Below are 22,295 nucleotides of genomic sequence, written 5' to 3'. Positions count from 1 at the left end.
TGGAGATGGAGTTCCCATCATTATATAACTGATATATTCATACATAGTCAGCTTTAAGTAAGTGAGTAAATTCACACTAAAATACCAATCCAGAGATTCCAGTAATCATGGATGCTGGGGTGTTTGCTTCACCAGAGCCAATCCTTTATAAGAAACATAACTTGGTCAGAAAATGCCACTCCAGGCAGGCCTGACAGAGTCAGGAAGCCAGGTTCCCAGGTCAACACAACAGAACACAGCGGGTATGGAGCAAATGTATGGCAGTGCAGAGGGCAGGAGGAAACCCCAGGGGAAGGAAGGAAAGTGGTATTAGAAGGTTCCTTGGCTCAGGGCCACCTGAGTTGTTTGTCCTCTGGCCCTGGCAGCTCCCCACCCTGTCTTCCCCACTAAGACCATCTGAGCAAGACATTTCTCAGGCACTGACCCCTGAGAAGACCAACACAGGCCTAAAGGTGGGGTGGCTTATTTTTGTGTGATCTTTGTGAAATAAAATACATATGCAAAGTACATGAAATGTATCTGTGGAGATTGATGAATTATAGCATGAGTGGGCTGACACCCATCTCCCCAGTCAGGACGTACAGCATCCCCAGCACCTTAGAATCACACACATATTATTCCTGACCTCCTTGCTACATCCCTAAGGTGGCCTTGGCCCTGGATTTTATCATTACCATGTCCTCACACCCCAAAGAGTAATTGTATGTCTCCTGGTTTTGAAGGTCTTAAGGATGGGAACATAGAGCACATTTTGTTCTTTCCACTCAGTATTTTGTGAGTCATCTTCTGGTTGTATGTAGCTGTTTACTCACTGTTCCTGCATTAAACTTTGTGCCTGAGAGTCTCATAAGCTATGCATCCTGATTCTGTTGATGGACAGTTGTGCTATGTCTGGCTTGTGTGCATTCTGTGTCTTAATGTGAGGCTATCCTGGATGACTTGTAACATTGGGGGGAGGTTAGAGGGGAAGGGAAGGGAGGAGACACAGGAAGCATCTATATTCATGGGGAAAGGGTAGGTGTGAGAGGCCTGGCTACAGAATTGAGAGTGGGCCTATGGGCACCATGAAGAAAAGGCACTGCAAATCTCCTTTGATGTTCACTCCTGTCTGAGACTGGACTGGGATCCTTCTCCTAAAAAGATTTGGTTGTTATGGGCACCCCACAATCCTCTGGACTGGGCTACCTGACCCCTGCAACCCTATGGGGTATAAACTAGTCCTATATGCATAGAGAAGCCAGGCAAGACAATCTATTGCAAAACACTGCCCATGAGGGACAGAGGAAACACCACCAACTGGCCAACGACTGTTTCTCTTTTCCCAAGATGGGCATATCTCAAGAGGTTTCTGTTTGGGAGATTCAGGGATTCACTGTCACACATCCAGGTGCTGGCCTGCTTAGAGATAAGGTAGCCAGAACCCTGGAGTGAAAATGCTTACACAGCTGGCCCCTCCCCACACCTCAGCTGTGCTGGGAACCAGGCTGCTCAGTGGAACCCAACTCGTGGAGACTTCTGATAGCTCAGGGCAGAGCTCCCCACCTTTTCAAGAAAAGCTATCTCAGCATCACCACAAATCTCCTATTTCCTACTGGGGACTCTCCTGGCCAAAGATGGCCAGGAGTCTCTCCTGTCGTATGAGACTGGGGCGGGGTGGGGGGGTTCTAAAGCTCCAAACCCCAGTTCTTCTGTTCTGAAGAAATAAGACTTTGAGTCAGTCACTGAAAACCAGAAAAGAGAATTTTATTAGTAGTAAAACTAAATTAAGACTCAAACAAAGAGCACTCCCAGCAAAGAACAACAGGAAACAGTGCTATCTCTGAATTTTGGGGTGTTTTGTGGTTGCCTTGAGAACTGGGTCTACCTTCAGCACTCTTTGCCAATACGGTGTTCTCCTCCTTCGTGTTGGGTGGTGGAGTTTTGGCCTTAGTTGGTCCTCTCCAGAACTGTCATGTGTCCTTCTTGTTCAGAGGACTTCATCTACAAGTCAGTTTTCTGTTAATATGAATATTCAGGTTAATGACAAGGCAGAATTCACCTTACAGCCCCTGCACTACTGAGAAAATTTTTCTTCTGAAATATATTGGGACATTTATGGCCATAATTTCTAGCTTTACAATGACCCCAATTGACCCTGTCAAGAGTTAGAATCGCCCCTGTTAATCTTTCTTTCTGGATGTATTTCTTGTTTGGCCCTCTTTTCTCTGTTTATTCTTTAAGGTTTCCACACCTGTTGTTTTTCTGTAAGTTATCTGTTTACCCATTTGCCTTAAAAGTAACGTAACGAAAACCATAAAAGTAACTTTAAAGGAAACCCATGACCTTGCCATGTTATTGGTTTGCATTTCACTGGTCACTACTAACTGCTACCTAATACCCCCTGCCAAGGTTCAAGACCCTAAATCATATCTGGGACAAGGGTGACTAATACCTACTTTCAGCTGAAAAGGGTAGGTATCTCCCATACTTGCTGTCAGTGAAATGCTCTTGATTATGAGTTAAGCTCTATCCAGGGGGCCTCAATATCTGAAATAGAGGAAATCATTTAAAGGCAAATGCCCTATGAGAAAAACAACAAGATACAGCTATCACCATAAAATTGATATACCAAGAGACAGAGAAATATTAGATACATTGAGCTGTTCCAAAAACCAGAAATTTCCTCCACCAGAAAGTGCTAGAAAACCCCCAACTAAAAACTTGTCTTCATGGCAATGGTGGTGAGGACAGAGCATCTTTTGGGGAATGCAAATCTGGTTTCTATGGTAGGGGTTACCAGAGACTGAAGTCAGGGGAAACTCACCACTAAGCAACTTCCCAAGTCTTTTTTATATTTTATTCAAAGACAGGGTCTTCCTGAATTGCTTGGGGCCTTGCTACTTTGCTGAGGCTGGCTTTGTACTTACAATCTTCCTGCCTGAGCCTCCCCAGCCACAGGGGTTCAGGCATGTGCTTCACTTTCCAGTGGCTTCTCCTGCCACATACAGGGCAAGAAGTCTTTGGAAGCCTGCCCTTAACTGGGCAGATTTTCTTCTAGTGCCCTCACTTTCTGTAATGATGACAGACACCTACAGAGGCTCAAGGGTTCTGTGGGGAAGAAAAGAGAGTGTCCATGAAGAGCTGCAGTCAATAATTGTATTGGTCTCTTGGCCCTCTTTTCTCCTTTCTTAGGTCCCAACCCCTGATCAATTGAGCCAATGTCATAGAATCGGTTTCATCCTATTATTTTTAAGTGCTGCCTTGAGACAAATGATCAGGTGATCTCTGTATCACCTTCAAAGTGATTCATCATAACTCCAATGAGGATGCTCACTTTGAACAGCAGAAGGGCCCACAAGGTATAAAGTGTTAGGAAAATATAAATCATCCTCCAAACCTTAGAAAACTGAGGTCTCTGTTAGAGTTTGACTCAAAATTATTGTTATATCTCTCCAGATTGCCTCAAGGCCTGAGTTTGAATCCCTCTATATATTTATCAGGGTCATCAGCAAATCTTCCTAAATCCTGTTGGGCCTGTTTTAGATCTTGCATAGAAAAAGGTACCTTCATTCTTACCAGTCAGTATTCTCCATTTTCCTCTTGTAATGTGTATAAACTGGTAGTAGGCTAAATAGGGACAGACTCATGATGAGGGAAATAGGGTTGCAGGAATGGGAGCAGGTAATGGTGGGTACAGAGGAGAGTGGGAGAATTTGATATTGACAGATGAGTGTTAGGTATATTGTTGAGAGGAAGGAAGGTATGGTTTGGGGGTCCCTAGGCCAGTAATGTTTTGACTCATTTGACTAGAAAGACCTCATCAGAGTAGGATGGGCATGATATTGAAAAGTGGGGGAGGGGAGCAAGAGTTTTTGTGTCACTCTATTGGAAACATATTCCAAAAATAACAACAGGATTACTGACATAGAAAAGAGCAAGAATCATTGTATTCCTTGGCTTTCCTTTGGAATAATAAATGGGAGGGGACATGGGGTCCATGCAAAGGCACTATAGAATAAGGACCATGACTACCACTTTGGTGAAGAAAAGATACCAACTGAGAATATATTTCTTAGCTATGAGGGATCTTCAACTAGTTCCCCATGAGAAGATTTGTAAGTAGATAAAGGTGGTTAACTCATTGCCCTCCAGATTCTGGAAGTAACCTATAAAAATGGTGGTGTGATGCCCTTTACTGAAGAGAGACAGGGGGACATCATACGGCAACAGCCATAACAGTGGAGCTTCATTGCCTCTCTGATGGCCTTGCTCAAAAGAATGCCACAAAAAGCAAGAGAAAGTGTACATCTATATGTCAGCAGGAAAAAAATGTCACTGTTATTAAGAGGGAAAAAAAGATGAACAGTGACAACATAGATGACATTAGACAAAGCATGGGTGTGACATATGGAAGAGGTTTCAGGAGAGGAAAGTGTAGACAGAGAAACTAAAGCAAACTGTAAGATATCAGAGGCTAAATTAGACATAATCTCAACCAAAGCTGGGAGAGGAATAAGGTGAAGTTTAAATTCCTTCCTGTAGATGGCTGTCAATCTGATTCAAGGCACTTGATTAGATGTCGCTGGAGAGTGGGGAGTTGAAACTCCAAACCTCAGGTATTGTGTTCCAAAGAAAGAAAATTTGAAGTCAGAAACCAAAGATAATGCAAGATAACTGTTTCTTAAAGTAAAAATAAAGTAAGGCTCAAACAAAGAGCATTCTCCAAACAGTGGTTCACTCCCAGCAGAGAACAATGAAGGAAAGAGTGCTGTCTCCAAATTCATTGGTATTTTATGGTTGCCCTGATAACTGGGTCCACATTCATCACTTTTTGACAATCAGGTGTTCAACTCCTTCATGTCAAGGGGTAGAGGTTTTACTCAGTTGTTCTTCTCCAGAACTGACATATTGGCCATCATATTAAGTCGGGGGGGGGGGCTTCATTTACAAGTAAATACTATGTTACTGTGGGTATTGGGGTCAATGACCAGAAAGAACTTAAGTTTTTTTCTCCTGTAATGCTAAGAAAATGTCTCTTCTGAAATTCATTGAGACCCTTATGACCATAAATTCTAGCTTCGCAATGACCCCAATTGACCCTGACAAGAGTTAGTAATAGCCCCATTAATCTTTCTTGGTGTATTTCTTAATTGACTCTCTTTGTTCTGATTATTTGTGTACCTGTTGTTTTTCTGCATTATCTGTCTACCCACTTGCCTTAAAAGTAATTTAAAGAAAGCCTTAAGAGCAACATAAAGAAAACCCATGACATTGGCTGTTATTGGTTTGCATTTCAGTGCTCACTACTAACTGCAATCTAACATCTCTCACCCACTGAGAGAACTGACAATGGCCTTCTTTGGTTTGGCAGGTAGAGGCCAGAGGAGAGTCCCTTTGCCTTGGAGCTGGCAGGTCGCATGGCAGATAAACAAAATCCCCCTGCCTTCCACAAAGACCATGAAGGAAAGCAGGTAGAGGGTAGGGGTCAGTCACAGAGCTACCTTTGGCAGGATGTCCCTCCTCACACTGTACAGCAACCAGGCTTCCTAAAACTTGGTGAAGTTCTTCACTGATCTTCAACAGCCCCATGTGCAGATTGGACACAAGTCCTCACAGAGAAGAAATTAAAGCAGAGCACAGCTGTCCAAGTGGCCCAAACATAAGCACTAAGGGGGTTGGACTTCAGGTCCCACCACCCTTGTTCAGGGCTCATATCTATTGGGTGGCAAAGAGCCAGGCACACATGGGCACTGGCCTGGGCAGGCACCAAGATGTGGTTTCACCAGACTGAGGTTCTGATGAACTTGGTGTCTGGTGCAAAACTTTAATTCAACTGTTAGCTCTAAAAACAGGAAAGCGTATGTTCTAATCAATAAAATTTTCCCTTTTTGACAATATTATGGTACAAAATTCTGATGTCTTTTTCAGATTTAAAAATGTAATAATAAAATCTAATATTATTACAGCATAGTATTTAAAACAACACAAAATGCAAGCATGGCTTTAGATTTCTCACAAAACATATTTGCCCCCAGATTTAATTTTTTTTCAAATATATCATTTATATATCTTTAGGGAGTATATTATGGCAACTCAATAGACGTATACAAGTTTTATCATGCAACTTTGATATTACATCCAGGAAGTCCCTATAATGAAACCTGAATTTAGTTTCATTGTGATGAATTACTTTTCCTAGAATTCATACTGTGACAGAGTCTGAGAGACTGTCTCTTCAGGCCCTTCAACAATTAGGACATTCTAGCATTTCAAGCAGGCACTGATGCAGGAAAGATGAATCTGGACACCTGAGGAATTTGGAAGAAGCAGATTTATTTAAGCTGCAGCAATCCAGAGGGGCTAACACCAAACAAGCTCTGGACCCCAGGTCTGGAAATTCTCTAAGATTTTAGAGGGTGGTTACACAGCACAATGTTTAATATAACTTAATTTTGTCCCACATTCATAGGTTGGACAGAGGTTTCACAATTTTTTTACACAGAAAACAGAAATTTCACACATCAACAAACTTGATTGGAGACTTTTTTTTTAGGTTGTAGATGAGCACAATACCTTTATTTTTATGTGGTGCTGAGAATTGAACACCAGGCCTCACATGTGCTAGGCAAGTGCTCTCTCACTGAGACACAACCCCAGCCCTGCAGGCCTAACTCTTCCAAGAAAGAGAAACCTGGCCTTTACAACAAAAAGGAGCTCAAAGCACAATGAGTGCTCTGGAAATTTTGCTGACTTCTTAAAATAATCTCTTCTTGATTAGGAGTGAGACTTGTGTGTTACAATTAAGGAGGGAGTCTTTTGGGAACTGCAGCATTACCCCCTTTGATGCTCAGTATTTAATCCTGTAAGTCAAAGGACATTATTATCTTCTTGGCTTAAAGCTTTATATAATGTAATATCATAGTTGTTGTTTCTCTCTCTTTTTTTTTAAAAAAAAACCTGCTTCTATTGTAGAACCACTAGTTTTAATGTAAAGAGGAAACAAACATGAAAACAACAAACAAGTTCATAGCATAATCCATGCTATGTCAATTAAGCTTTTGAATCCACCAAGAAAAGGAAAGCATCCTCCAAATAGTGAGCTTGGATTTCAACTGCAATGCCCTTTCAGGATTGAACTGGTACATGTGTTTGTCTTCTGATATTATTAACTATGTGTTTGATTGTTATCAGTCCTAGAGTCAAGACAAAACAAAGGACTCTGTGTATGACAGAAGTAAGGGGTGGCAATGACAGTATAAGAGCTGTCTTAAGGCGTGAAACAGTCCATTTTCCTTTTGGTTAGTATATCTTTCACCTTGTACATCTAACCCAGAGTGGCTGAAGCAGGGCTGATGTTTCCTCAAGCTTTGGGCACATTCAGGCTGGTCAGCTTCCAGAGTGACTTGAGCAGGGTTGGTGTCCTTCGGATCTTTGAGTTTCTCTGGTGTTTCCTTCTTCCTGATGCTCAGCTTAAGGGGTACATATTAAGGAGGGAAAGCTGCAAAAGAATGTACGTAAGAATAAGAGATTTTATTTTCAGGAGGTTCCAAAGCAGGCTAAAAGGAACAAAGTATTACCTAATGTATATCTCTGCATGTGTACATACATGTATTGACATATTTGGTGACACTCTAAAAAGAGTAAGGGATTGTAGATAGTGCTCTATGTGGGGGTGTGACAAGAGGGGGGATATCCCAGGAGGCTTGAACTATGTAAAGTTAACTCAATGTAACTTTAAACAAATTTGAAAACAGCCTATAATTTCACAAGCCTGACCCAACAATGGCTTATGATCTTCTGTATATTATTATTTCATCTAAAAAATGTAAATTCAACCGCCTGCTCACAGGTCAGTTGCCTTCCAAAGGTGCACCTCTAAGTGGGTTGACTTTAATCTCAGAATATATTTCTGCATGGAAATCATGTCAAATGCCTTCCTGGCTCTCAAAGTTTAGGTACTGCTCAACAGCTTAATTTTACCCCTGGCTTATCCTCCTCACCAACTTTACTTTACCAGATGCAAACCCAAGGTTGTACCTAGTTCTGCACCCTGGTCAAGGTCACCCAGTTAAGAGGGATTTAAATCCAGCTCTACCCAACCTGAAGTCTTTACTTCTCCTCACACTACCCCTTAGCCAGACAAATTTGCTTACTTATATTTTTCCTTTCTTGGTAATCTCTTGGAAGAAGCCAGTGTTAGGCTAAATTTGGTAGATCTAGGAGGGTATTTTCCCAATAGGCTATTTTCCCTACAAGTCCAGGTATGTCCAGTCTGGCTGTCCCCAGCCTGCTGCAATGTACTGGGGCCTCACACCACTGCCCAGAGACCCTGTGCCCAGATGACCCTATGTCCAGGACACTAGAGTCTCCTCAGGGAAGAGTGGAGGAGTAAGGGAAGGAGACACCATGGAAAGTTCAAGAGAAAGGACCAGAAGGTTCTTCCAGGGCTAGACTCCCAGAGCAGCCAGAGATCCCTCTCTATCTTGCCCTACAGGATCAGGTCTAGACCTGGCCAGCAGCTCCCAGGCTCTAACCCACCCTCTCACCAGTGAGCTGGACCCACCTAGCCCCACCCACTGCCTGCTGTGAGGACTGCAGCATTTATTTAAAGTGCTCACTTGTTTATTTGGATGAGTTCCCTGAGTTAGAGCCACAACTCCTCAAGGGTCCTGAAAACTGGTGGCTGGTCCTGGGGTGACAAAAGGCAGGCAGCATGCAGTGGAATTTGGTGAGGTGACTGTAATGGAGAATGATCAGTTTCCCAGCTCCTATACATCTTGAGCAGAGAAGCATCCTTGGGGTCAATTCACTGCAATGGCACCATCATGAAATGGTGGCATATGGTGGCAAGAGCAGCATCCAGCTGTTTTGGGCATAAGGCATCAGGCATCAAAAGTCAGGAGTTGAGTATTGGCGTGGGGTGGAGGTGACTGTGGTGGTGTCAGCATGCAGCTGTGATTTGGGAGTTCCTTGCTTCCTACTCATGGTGGCGGTGACAGTGGAAGAATCCAGAAACAGTGGTTGTAACAACAGATGCATCCAGCCATGAGTGTTTTCATCTGCCATAGTGACAAGGGTCTGGCTGCAGTTGCAATGAAGTTGGCCCCAGTACTGAGTGTCACTGTCGAATATCCATGTTAAAGTCTGGTGGCAGCTGGGTGGAGCTCCAGAGTCTGGCAGGGGCAGGAGCAACATGCAGCTGCATCAGGGGTCCAGCCTCAGTATAGGGGTCGGGCACAAGGTGTGGGGTGGGCAGTGTTGGAGTCCATCTGGAGTTTGGAAGTTTGAGTGCTGCACAATGGTGGTGGCATCATAAGAGTTGAGAAGCAGAAGCAGCAACAACAGGCAGTGTCCAGCAGTAAGCATCTTCATCCTGCAGAAGTAACTGGGGTCCAGCTGCAGGGCAGTGAAGGTGGCATCCAGTGGCCATGTGGGGAGTCTGGTTGGCTGCAGTGAAGAGCTCCAGGCTGGCATGGCAGCAAGGGCATGGGAAAGTGGGTGTCAGAGTGAGAAGGTAACCAGTAGCTGGGAAGGCCTCTGTGGTGGAGGCTCCAGGCCCTGATCTTGCTCCTGGTTGACTGGCCTGTTCAGGAAGAAGCACGCGGGAGGCGGTGGTACCCAGGCAGCTGCCCAGGACCTTATGCTGCCCACAGCTGCCATGTCTAGCTCTGACCATGAGCCCACTGCATGTCTGCTCACCCCATCCCCTGATATAGCATCTCTACTGAGGAACTAGGCTGTCTGCCAGGTTGGGGCGGTCTTAGGAGAGAACCTCACCATCCCCAGACACATCCTGCATGAACTGTGGGTGCAGAAAGCAGAGGTCCTAGGACATCTTCACCCGCAAAGTGCATTTCTGTGGCTGTGGGTGGCAGAAGGCCAAGACAGAGAACTCGTTGCCCTTAGACTCCCACTGCCACCTGTGCCCTCCACCCTTGTCCCGCCCCTGGGATGCACTTGGAGGGTGAGGATTTTCTAGGCCCCCCCACCTCCCACCTCTGCACTCTGCTACCACAGCCCAGGGGAGATGTAGCTGGGGAGGGTGGGTGTCTTCTCCCAAGGTTGCCCCAGCTGGCAGCAGGCCTACTCATCCCTCAGAGGCTGCAACTCAGGGAGGGGCAGGGTGAACTCAAGGATTAAGTGAGCAGCCTGGTGGACTCAAGGCCAATGCCAGGCATTGCTGGAATGGGCAGCATAAGGTCCTCAGCAGGTGTGGCAAGATGGATGCTGCTCTTGCCACCATATGCCAGCAGCTCCTGCGCCCTGCTTCATGAGAAGGCAGGCCCCACAAGGAGCAATACCAGTTGCCTGGAGGAGCCACTACAGAGGCCATCACAGCCTCTAGTCATCCTCTGACTCTGAGGCCTGCTGTCCCAAAATTTCATCATCACCGCTAACAGAGCTCAACACTGCGGCCACTGGAGTCCCTACAGGGCCACTAGTGATGCCACAGCCACCATCACTGCACTGGGACCAGACTCCTGCCACTGCCACAGGATGAGAATGCTCCTCTCTGGATGCCTGGCTTGACGTTGCCACCTACAGACTCCTTGGTTGCCTTTGCCACCGCTGCCATAACTGAACTTCAGACACCAATACCTCCACAGATTCCAAACGCCAAGGCTTTACTGCCCAGGCTCCTGCCCATGGCTGTCCTCCAAGCCTGAGTCCAATTCTCCACGCTGTACTGATACATCTGGGCTCCTCAAACTGCCTTAAGACACCTAGGCTTGCTGTTTGACATTCTCCCCACAGATGGATGCTGACACTGCTCCTGGTCACTGGGAACCTCCAATGTGAAACCCTGCAGTGGAACGCTGAGGTTGGCTTCTATATGCTTCATTCCCAGAAACCAGACTTCTTTCACAGCCACTAGATGCCTTTTCAGGTGCCACCTATACCTCCAGGCTTGGGAAGGGTCCAGCATATGCCCTTTTATGCATGCTGCCTGTTCATATCCGTTGGTGGAATAAACCATTGATTGGGTTAAAGCTCTCAGAACTGAATCATTTCACTGATAATCCTTGTATTGGCTCACCCATGAGCTTCTGGGGACACCGACGACCTAAAGCACCACACATTTTCATCGAATAGCTTAGCAAGACCTTCTAGAAGACTTGCAAGGGCTAATGCATCAGCACTTGTTTCTTTGCCTTGCACTTTTATTTTATGGAGAGGGGCCTCTTGCCAAAAACATAATGGGCCAAACTCTGGCACCTTCAAACTTCTTCTGCAGCTTTCTCACTTCTCTTGTCAGTATAACAATCTAAAGTGATGGCCTTATCTGGATTTGGCTTCATCTTCATAGAACATGGGTTGTTTCTTCTTTTCTTCAGAATATAAAAAGGTTTTCCAGATCCGCAATAAGGCTGTTTTTGCTTTCTAGTCATTTACATATGCCCTGGAGCAGCACTTTAATTTCCTTCTTGAAACTTTCCTTTGCATTCTCAGTGTGACATAGTAGTGTAAGATGCACAGCTTTTTATTTGAAGTGCAAAACGTAAGACTCTTCTTTTTATTTAAACAATACAGACCATTACTGAGTCATTAATGGTTCTAACTTCGATATTGTGTCTTGAAGAATAAGAGGATGATGAGCCATGATCTGTGGAGAAATAAGAATGTACATATTAAGATTTTTATCTTATATGAGTGGGATTTATAGTGCCACATGACAGTTAAAATAGATCATAGTATGCGTTATAATGGCCTAAAATCTTCAACACTCATTAGGCAGTCCCTTCTGCTCCATAACAGGGGCATCTATCTCACCTCCTCCTGGATGGCCTGTTTGCATCCTCCCTCACAGCACCTATGAGTTCTTCATGGGCTCCATCAGCAGCTACTCAGTACTGGTGGTGGCACAGTCTGGTGATAGATTAAGCACTTTTAGGTCAACATAAAAGAATGCCACTAAAAAGGCTTACAATGCCATAAGAATTAGCCTCACAAAAAATAAAATAGATAATCTCAGAGGGGAGGGGAAGGATAGCTGTGCTGGGGGTTCTGGTACTAGGTAATGCTCAGGAGCTCACATGTGGGAGATGCCATTGAAAAGTTTAGAACTAGGGAAGTGAGGATACATTCTAGTAGATGTGGAGGGCTGTGGCCTAATAGTTTCCTGACCTCCTGCCTCTATTGTTTTGGACCCTGAATTTATATTGCTGCCAGGAAAGGTAGCTCTCTTTCAAAGGATGAGATGGCAGCTTGGAGCACCATATGTACTATCTATCTATCTATCTATCTATCTATATATATATATATATATATATATATATATATATATATATATACACACACACACACACACACACACACACACACACACACACACACACCAAGTGGAAGATAATGTTCAATATCCACTGACTTGCCTATTGGCAGCTAAGCTTCCTCCTCTTCTTGAAGGTTCAGTGGTCGGTGTCTTTCGGATCTTTGAGTTTCTCTGGTGTTACCTTCTTCCTGATGCTCAGCTTAAGGGGTACAAATTACAGAGGGAAAGCTGCAAAACAATGTACATAAGAATAAGAGATTTTATTTTCATGAGGTTCCAAAGCAGGTTAAAAGGAACAAAGTATTACCTAATGTATATCTCTGCATGTGTATATACATGTATTGACATATTTGGTGACACTCTAAAAAGAGTAAGGGATTGTATATAGTGTTCTATGTGGGGGTGTAACAAGAGGTGGGGGATATCCCTGAAGGCTTGAACAAAGTAGACTTAACTCAATGTAACTTTAAACAAATTTGAAAACAGCCTATAATTTCACAAGCCTGAACAACATTGGCTTATGATCTTCTATATATTATTATTTCATCTAAAAAATGGAGTAAATTCAACCGCCTGCTCACAGGTCAGTTGCCTTCCAAAGGTGCACCTCTAAGTGGGTTGACTTTAATCTCAGAATATATTTCTGCATGGAAATCATGTCAAATGCCTTCCTGGCTCTCAAAGTTTAGGTACTCCTCAACAGCTTAATTTTACCCCTGGCTTATCCTCCTCACCAAAGTTACTTTACCAGATGCAAACCCAAGGTTGTACCTAGTTCTGCACCCTGGTCAAGGTCACCCAGTTAAGAGGGATTTAAATCCAGCTCTACCCAATCTGAAGTCTTTACTTCTCCTCACACTACCCCTTAGCCAGACAAATTTGCTTACTTATATTTTTCCTTCCTTGGTAATCTCTTGGAAGAAGCCAGTGTTAGGCTAAATTTGGTAGATCTAGGAGGGTATTTTCCCAATAGGCTATTTTCTCTACAAGTCCAGGTATGTCCAGTCTGGCTGTCCCCAGCCTGCTGCAATGTACTGGGGCCTCACACCACTGCCCAGAGACCCTGTGCCCAGATGACCCTATGTCCAGGACACAGAGCCTCCTCAGGAAGAGTGGAGGAGTAAGGGAAGGAGACACCATAGAAAGTTCAAGAGAAAGGACCAGAAGGTTCTTCCAGGGCTAGACTCCCAGAGCAGCCAGAGATCCCTCTCTATCTTGCCCTACAGGATCATGTCTAGACCTGGCCAGCAGCTCCCAGGCTCTAACCCCACCCTCTCACCAGTGAGCTGGACCCACCTAGCCCCACCCACTGCCTGCTGTGAGGACTCCAGCACTTATTTATAGGAAAGGTAGCAGAATACAACAGTTACTAATAGGGCATTATGTAAAAATGTGGATGTGTAACCAATGTGATTCTGCAATCTGTATTTGGAGTAAAAATGGGAGTTCATAACCCACTTGAATCTAATGTATGAAATATGATATGTCAAGAGCTTTGTAATGTTTTGAACAACCAATCAAAAATAAATAAATAAATAAATAAATAAATAAATAAATAAATAAATAAATAAAGTGCTCACTTGTTTATTTGGATGAGTTCCCTGAGTTAGGGCCACATCTCCTCAAGGGTACTGAGGACTGGTGTCTGGTCCTGGGGTGACCAAAGGGAGGCAGCATGCAGTGAAACTTGGTGAGGTGACTATAATGCAGAATGATCAGATTCCAAGGTCTTATACATCTTGAGCAGAGAAGCATCCTTGGGGTCAATTCACTGCAATGGCACCACAAGAAATGGTGGAATATGGTGGCAAGAGCAGCATCCAGCTGTTTTGGGCATAGGGCATCAGGCATCAAAAGTCAGGAGTTGAGTATTGGCGTGGGGTGTGGGTGACGGTGGTGGTGTCAGCATGCAGCTGTGATTTGGGAGTTCTTTGCTTCCTACTCATGGTGACGGTGACAGTGGGAGAATCCAGAAACAGTGGTTGTAACAACAGATGCATCCAGTCATGAGTGTTTTCATCTGCCATAATGACAAGGGTCTGGCTGTAGTTGCAATGAAGTTGGCCCCAGTACTGAGTGTCACTGTTGAATATTCATGTAAAGCCTGGTGGCAGCTGGGTGGAGCTCTAGAGTCTGGCAGGGGCGGGACAACATGCAGCTGCATCAGGGGTCTAACCTCAGTATAGGGGTTGGGCACCAGGTGTGGGGTAAAGTGCAAAGACATTGGGGTCTTTGTGGGCATTGGAGTCCATTTGGAGTTTGGAAGTTTGAGTGCTGCACAATGGTGGTGGCACCATCAGAGTTCAGAAGCAGAGGCAACAACAACAGGCAGTGTCCAGCAGTGAGCATCTTCATCCTGCAGAAGTAACTGGGGGTCTGGCTGCAGGGCAGTGAAGGTGGCATCCAGTGGCCATGTGGGGGGTCTGGTTGGCTGCAGTGAAGATCTCCGGGCTGGCATGGCAGCAAGGGCATGGGAAAGTGGGTGTCAGAGTGAGAAGGTAACCAGTAGCTGGGATGTCCTCTGTGGTGGAGGCTCTAGGCCCTGGTCTTGCTCCTGGTTGATGGCCTGTTCAGGAAGAAGCCCGTGGGAGGTGGTGGTACCCAGGCAGCTGCCCAGGACCTTATGCTGCCCACAGCTGCCATATCTAGCTCTGACCATGGGCCCACTGTGTGTCTGCTCACCCCATCCCCTGATATAGCCTCTCAACTGAGGAACTAGACTGTCTGCCAGGTTGGGGTGGTCTTGGGAGAGAACCTCACCATCCCCAGACACATCCTGCATGAACTGTGGGTGCAGAAAGCAGAGGTCCTAGGACATCTTCACCCGCAAAGTGCATTTCTGTGGCTGTGGGTGGCAGAAGACCAAGACAGAGAACTCGTTGCCCTTAGACTCCCACTGCCACCTGTGCCCTCCACCCTTGTCCTGCCCCAAGGATGCATTTGGAGGGTGAGGATTTTCTAGGCCCCCCCACCTCCCACCTCTGCACTCTGCTACCACAGCCCAGGGGAGATGTAGCTGGGGAGGGTGGGTGTCTTCTCCCAAGGTTGCCCCAGCTGGCAGCAGGCCTACTCATCCCTCAGAGGCTGCAACTCAGGGAGGGGCAGGGTGAACTCAAGGATTAGGTGAGCAGCCTGGTGGACTCAAGGCCAATGCCAGGCATTGCTGGAATGGGCAGCATAAAGTCCTCAGCAGGTGTCTGGGTACCACCAGCTCCTGTCCCTTGCTTCCTGATCTGGCAGGCCCTACCAAGAGCAATACCAGTTGCCTGGAGGAGCCACTGCAGAGGCCATCACAGCCTCCATTCGCCCTCTGACTCTGAGGCCTGCTGTCCCAAGCTTTCACCATCACCGCTAACAGAGCTCCACACTGCGGCCACTGGAGTCCCCAAAGGGCAACCAGTGATGCCACAGCCACCATCATTGCACTGGGACCAGACTCCTGCCATGGCACAGGATGAGAATGCTCTTGTCTGGATGCCTGGATTGACGCTGCCACCTACAGACTCCTTGGTTGCCTTTGCCACCACTGCCGTAACTGAACTTCAGACACCAATACCTCCACAGATTGCAAACGCCAAGGCTTCACTGCCCAGGCTCCTGCACATGGCTGTCCTCGAAGCCTGAGGCCAATTCTCCATTCTGCCACTGATACTTCTGGGCTCCTCAAACTTTCTTTAGACACTTAGGCTCGCTGTTTGACATTCTCCCCACAGATGGATGCCCCTGCTACAGGATTCTGACACTGCTCTGGGTCACTGGGAACCTCCAATGTGAAACCCTGCAGTGGAACGCTGAGGTTGGCTTCTATATGCTTCAGTCTTAGAAACCAGACTTCTTTCACAGCCACTACATGCCTTTGCAGGTCCTGCCTATACCTCCAGGCTTGGGAAGGGTCCAGCACATGCCCTTCCATGCCTGCTGCCTGTTCATATCTGTCGGGGGAATATACCATTGATTGGGTTAAAGCTCTCAGAACTGAGTCATTTCACTGATAATCCTTGTATTGGCTCACCCATGTGCTTCTGGAGACACCTACTACCTAAAGCACAACACATCTTCATCGAATAGCTTAGCAAGACTTCTAGATGACTTGCAAGAGCTTTTACATCAACAGTTGTTTCTTTGCCTTGCACTTTTATTTTATGGAGAGGGACCTCTTGCCAAAAACATAATGGACCAAACTCTGGCACCTTCAAAATTCTTCTGCAGCTTACTCATTTCTCTTGTTAGTATAACAATCTACAGTTATGGCCTTATCTGCATTTGACTTCATCTTCATAGAACATGGGTTGTTTCTTCTTTTCTTCAGAATATAAAAAGTTTTTCCAGATCAGCAATAAGGCTGTTTTTGCTTTCTAGTCATTTACATATGCCCTGGAGCAGCGCTTTAATTTCCTTCTGGAACATTTCCTTTGCATTCTCATTGTGACAAAGTATTGTAAGATGCACAGCCTTTTATTTAAAGTGCAAAACTTAATACTCTTGTTTTTATTTAAACAGTACAGACCATTACTGAGTCATTAACGGTTCTAACTTCAATATTGTGTCTTGAAGAATAAGAGGATGGTGAGCCATGATCTGTGGAGCAATAAGAATGTACATGTTAAGGTTTTTATCTTATATGAGTGGGATTTGTAATGCCACATGACAGTTAAAATAGATCATAGTATGAGTTATAATGGCCTAAAATCTTCAACACTCATTAGGCAGTCCCTTCTGTTTCATAACAGGGGCATCTATCTCACCTCCTCCTGGGTGGCCTGTTTGTATCCTCTCTCACAGCACCTGTGAGTTCTACATGGGCTCCATCAGCAGCTACACAGTACTGGTTGTGGCACAGCCTGGTGAATAGATTAAGCACTTTTAGGTCAACATAAAAGAATGCCACTAAAAATACTTACAATGCCATAAGAATTAGCCTCAAAAAAAATAAAATAGATAATCTCAGAGGGGAGTATAAGGATAGCTGTGATGGGGGTTCTGGCACTGGGTAATGCTTAGGAGCTCACATTGGCCACCTTGCTACTCGGTCTTCCCAGCTCAAGATCTTGCAGGTGTTGATAATTCTGCCAGGAACACCTTTCCAGAAGAAGTGTATGTCCTCCCTTCCTTCAATGCTCTGCTCAAACATTATCCCCTCAGTGAGGCCAAGCTGACTACCCCCTCTGGTGAGCCATTTCCCTGTCTTTCTGACCTTTATTTCTGCCATGGAACTTATTATTTATCTACCTGTCCTCAGACTGGATTGTACTCTCAATGAAAGCATGTGAGTAAGTGATCAATTTGCATCTGCACGGGGAGGGTAGCCTCAGTGGTGCTCAGTTCGACCACCACATGATGCCACCCCTAACACACACACACACACACACACACACACACACACACACACACACACAGTCCAGGCTGGCCCAAAATGTCTACACCATGCAAGATCTCAAGCTGACAGCTCACAAGATGCAAACATGGCTGCAAAGGGGTGCCAGGCTGAGCAATGGTGGGGGGGTGACAAGACAAGGGCAAATATCACACACACATACACACACACACACAGACAAATCATAGCCTTATTTATTCATATATTTGAGTAAGTGCTCAATCTGCATCTGCACGGGGAGGGGAGCCTCAGTGGTGCTCAATTCATCCACCATATGATGCCACCTCTAACACACACACACACACACACACACACACAAACAGAGACCAGGCTGGGTCAAAATGTCTACACCATGCAAGATCTCGAGCTGACAGCTCACAAGATGCAAACATGGCTGCAAAGGGGTGCCAGGCTGAGCAATGGTGGGGGATGACAAGACAAGGGCAAATCTCACACACACACATACACACACACACACACACACACAAATAATAGCCTTATTCATATATACTCATGCAATACACAAAACAGACTCACAAAAACAGTTCACACCGATTCACATGCAATGTCTGGAAATGCACTTGGACGTCTGCAGACAGATGCACATACATTCTCATACTCACACACTGCAGCCCAAACTCCACACATATGCACACCACACAAACACATACACACACACACACACACGTACACACACACACACACAGCCATGTGTGCACCCATGCACACTCAGTCCAGACCTGCAGATGCCATCCTTAGCCCCGCCACTATAAATGTTCCGCATCTCTACAGGGACCTCAGAGGTGACTAGTTATAAACCCAGAGGCTGGACTAATCTCCTCCATGGCCCAAGGGACAGTAAATGGGCAGCAGGGCAGCAGAAGTCTGTTTGTCATTCTCCTGTTTAAGGTGGTTTAGATGATGGGACCCTGCCTGCCAAAGGAGCAGTCCACAGAACTGAGACCCCAAGAAGTGGCCTCTGTCTCCTGGTGGTGGTGGCTCTGGGGACTGCGAATGTGTGGGTGCAGGAGGGAGTCTTTTTGTCCCCAAACTGAACCTCTCCTTTGCTGAACGCTGGGCCCTCTTTGGCAGGCCCACTCAATATGGACCTCCCCAAACAGGCCTACCTGTCCCCAGAAGCTTGTCTCTCCTTTAAGGCCCCCACACTGAGACCCACACAACTGTTCCTGCACAACAGGGGGTCCCAACCAGACACCTCAAGCTATGCCCCCAACCTAGAGGATCTTCACACCGCATCCACCCCTGCACACAGCTTAAAGACACCACAGGTACCCCATACCTCCAGCCCCAGAACCCTAAACATATGGGTCACCCCTCCAGCCCTCCAGAGGTAGATGCTCATCCTGGGTGAGCCTGCCTACAATGTGGCAGCTCCTGTCACAAGGGAGCACCCCTCCAGGAACCATTGCCCCCCACCCAAGTTGGCTGTGCCTTCCCAGATGTGTGTCCTGCACCTACCTTCTTCCTCAAGGTCAGCAGCAGCTTCAATACTCTGCAACAGCTTCTGCCTTATACCAGGTCTTCATCTCTAGGGGTCAAGCCGGTGGGCATGGGTGACCACATGGTAGGTGCATCCAGGGCTGTCCACTCCCCAGCCCACCTGGACCTTCCTTACCTGAGGGAGCAGCAGCCATGGCTCTCACAGCATCCTCTGAACAGAAAGGGATGGGGGACCCTTGGGAATATGTGCCTGGTAAGGGCAGTGTGTTTGGTGTGCTACAACTCAGGTGGGCATGGTTAGAGGCAGGGACTGCCAAGTTCTGAATTCAGAGCCAGGTGCCTCCCACTACAGTTGGACCATTCACTAGGAGGGCACCATCACCTAAGTTCAGCTTGGAAAGTGTTGGGAAATTTTCCTGGAGACCAAAGCCTTCCTCAGGATCTGAGGATCTCCTCACCTGATCCACGCTGCCCTCACATGGACTCATACCAGCATCACAGAGCAATGTGATGGTGCAGTAGCTTAACCACAAGAGGCCTCTGCTTCCTGCAGTGTCACTTCAGCGCCCTCTACTGAGGAAGCCGACATCATGCACTGTGTAAATGGGAAATGGTGTAAAACCAGGCTATGGTGGAGGAGCAAACACTGAAGGAAGGAAGGAAATAAAATCGGAGCCAATATTAATGAACTTGACAACAAACATAACAACACTAAGGACCAATGAAACAGTTGTTTCTTTAAAAGGGTAAACAAGATTGATAAGCCCCCATGCTAAAATAACCAAGAGAAAAGGAGAGAGAAGCCAAGTGTATAAAATCGAGATTAAAAAGGTGAAATCATCATAGATATCACAGAAATCCAGCGGATCATTAGAGACTATTTTGAAAACTTGTACTCCAATACATTGGAAAACCTAGAAGAAATGAATACATTTCTAGATAAATAGGATCTACCAAAACTGAATCCAGAGCAAAAGAAAACCCAAACATACCAATGACTTGTAATGAGATGGAAGGCTTTTCGTTACTGTCTCTAACAAAGAAAAACTCAGGGCTGGATGGACTCCCAGCTGAGGTCTACCAAAAATCTTTGAAGAAGAAGTGATGCCAAAAGTTTTCAAATTTCTCCATGAAATACAAAGGGATGGAAAACATTCCAAATTTATAAAGCCAGCATCACACACATACCCAAACCAGATAAGGATTCACATCAAGGAAAAAAAAAACCTACACATCAACATCCCCAAAGAACTTAGATGCACAAATATTGGATGTACGTTTTCTCTGATATGCAAAATATAAAGAACAAAAAGGAAAAGAAATGTGGGAAAGATGAGTACAGAAAAGGGACCAAGGGGTAGGGGTAGGGGAGCTGAGCCATACTGCATCAGTAAAAATATGGGGAAAATGATAAAGATTTCTAGGAAATCTTGATACTAACCCCAACAACTGAGACAACCAGTCATTAAGGGAATGGAACAGCTCTCAAAAACTGAGAGGTATCACATTTCACATAAAACCACTGTTTATTTGCTCTGGGGGGTGAAGAGAGAGGGGACTTGTCTATTAGCCTACCCTTTAATATAGAAAAAATGCCACAAGATATTTGTTTGATGACATCGGAGGAAGCCCTAAAAGGAACACCAACACAAGTCTTCACAGGATTAAGCCTTCTGAGGCAGGCAATATGGCTCTCAGTAAATTAAGTGTCCTGGTAGAAATGTGAAGTGATCCAAATCAAGCTAAATGAGAGCTGGAATCCTAGAGGTGATGACCCAACCAAGAGCTGCTCCTGGACACTACATTCCCCCACCCCCACTTTTGGTAGTAGTTATGACCGTTTCATTTTCCCTCATGAAATTTATAAAATAGGTGCAGAATAACCATCTTAGTGTATTCTACTGTGATGAAGTTTTTTGTTCACACAGAAAACACTCTATTACCATCCAAATTCCAGAAAGTGGGAAGATGTACTCAGGGGACACTCTTCCTCTGTCAAAGTAGAATGACACCAATGCCTCAAGAATATGTTATACCCTTGAAGTAATTTTCCCTAGGTTCAAAAAAAAGTGAGTTTTCTTTTCTTGTTCTTCCTGGCCCAGGTGTTCTGATGCCAGGCCTGCACTCTCTTTTAAGATGTTCGTGATGGTGATTGGCCCAAGACTCACAGACTGCACAAAGGATCAAAAAGAAGAGGCCACCTCAGAAAGGGCAAAGTGTGGACAGTGGGGCCCCTAGTGGATGTGACAGATGACAGATGATGCAGACCCTTCAAGACCAAGGAAGTGGGTCACAGGTGGCAGCTCATACAGCAAGTGTGAGTCTTCCCTTTACACTTATAGTTGGAGCACTAGATCAGGGGCCAGCATCCCTTCAACTCAAGAAATATTTTGAATAGGCCAGAAAAGGGGATGCTTTATTTTGCAAGAATGCATCTATAGGCCAAGGCACATGGTCTCCTTTGGAGTGATGGTTGCATTCCACATCTTTGGGGAGCCCAATCTACTCGGTGGAGAGTCCCACAAAAGTCATGTAGTGTACCAATACATGAGGTGGATCTCTCACCCATTCAGCTTCTCCTGCCAGTAGCCATCTGGCTCCATTACCTACCCCATTGCCTTTGTCTGGAGTGGTGTCGAATCCTTCTCTTTCTAGAAGAGACATATTTTCTCTTCTCAGCCTTGATTTTTAACATGTCAAGATTCTGCTGGTTAGAAGGGGGAAGGAGGCATTTTCGGTTGAGCATGGCAGCATCCCCCCCTGATCTGAGCCAGTTAGGAAACTGCTGCCAGGTACTTTGAATGACTGCCTGAATTTTCCAAGTTAGTCAGTGTCCAGCAGAGGGAGCTCTCTGAAGTCCCAACCATCTACCTGATGATGGAGATCAGAAACCGAGAGCCCAATCTGTAACCAGGTGGAAAGGAATCTGACCTGGATTGAGGGAGGGATAGAGAAGGTCAAGAGGAACAGTAATTGAACACATGAAAGCTTGGTATGTTCCATCTGGGGCTTGTCTCCTGAACAGACATGTGAGATTTGTAGAGGGGTTGTCAGCTAACCAGGGACTATGGATTCCCAGAATGAGCAGGACAATCATCTTCTGGTGGTGTCCTTCCTCTTCAGATGTGGTGAATGAGGGTTAGAAAGGTGTGAGTGCGTGGTTAGGAGAAATTCATGAGGGCCTGTCCACTTATCCATGAGTTGCAC

The sequence above is a fragment of the Callospermophilus lateralis genome, chromosome 1 (assembly GCF_048772815.1).
Source record: "Callospermophilus lateralis isolate mCalLat2 chromosome 1, mCalLat2.hap1, whole genome shotgun sequence".
Lineage (NCBI taxonomy): Eukaryota > Metazoa > Chordata > Mammalia > Rodentia > Sciuridae > Callospermophilus > Callospermophilus lateralis.
Note: the sequence above shows the minus strand (reverse complement) of the source record.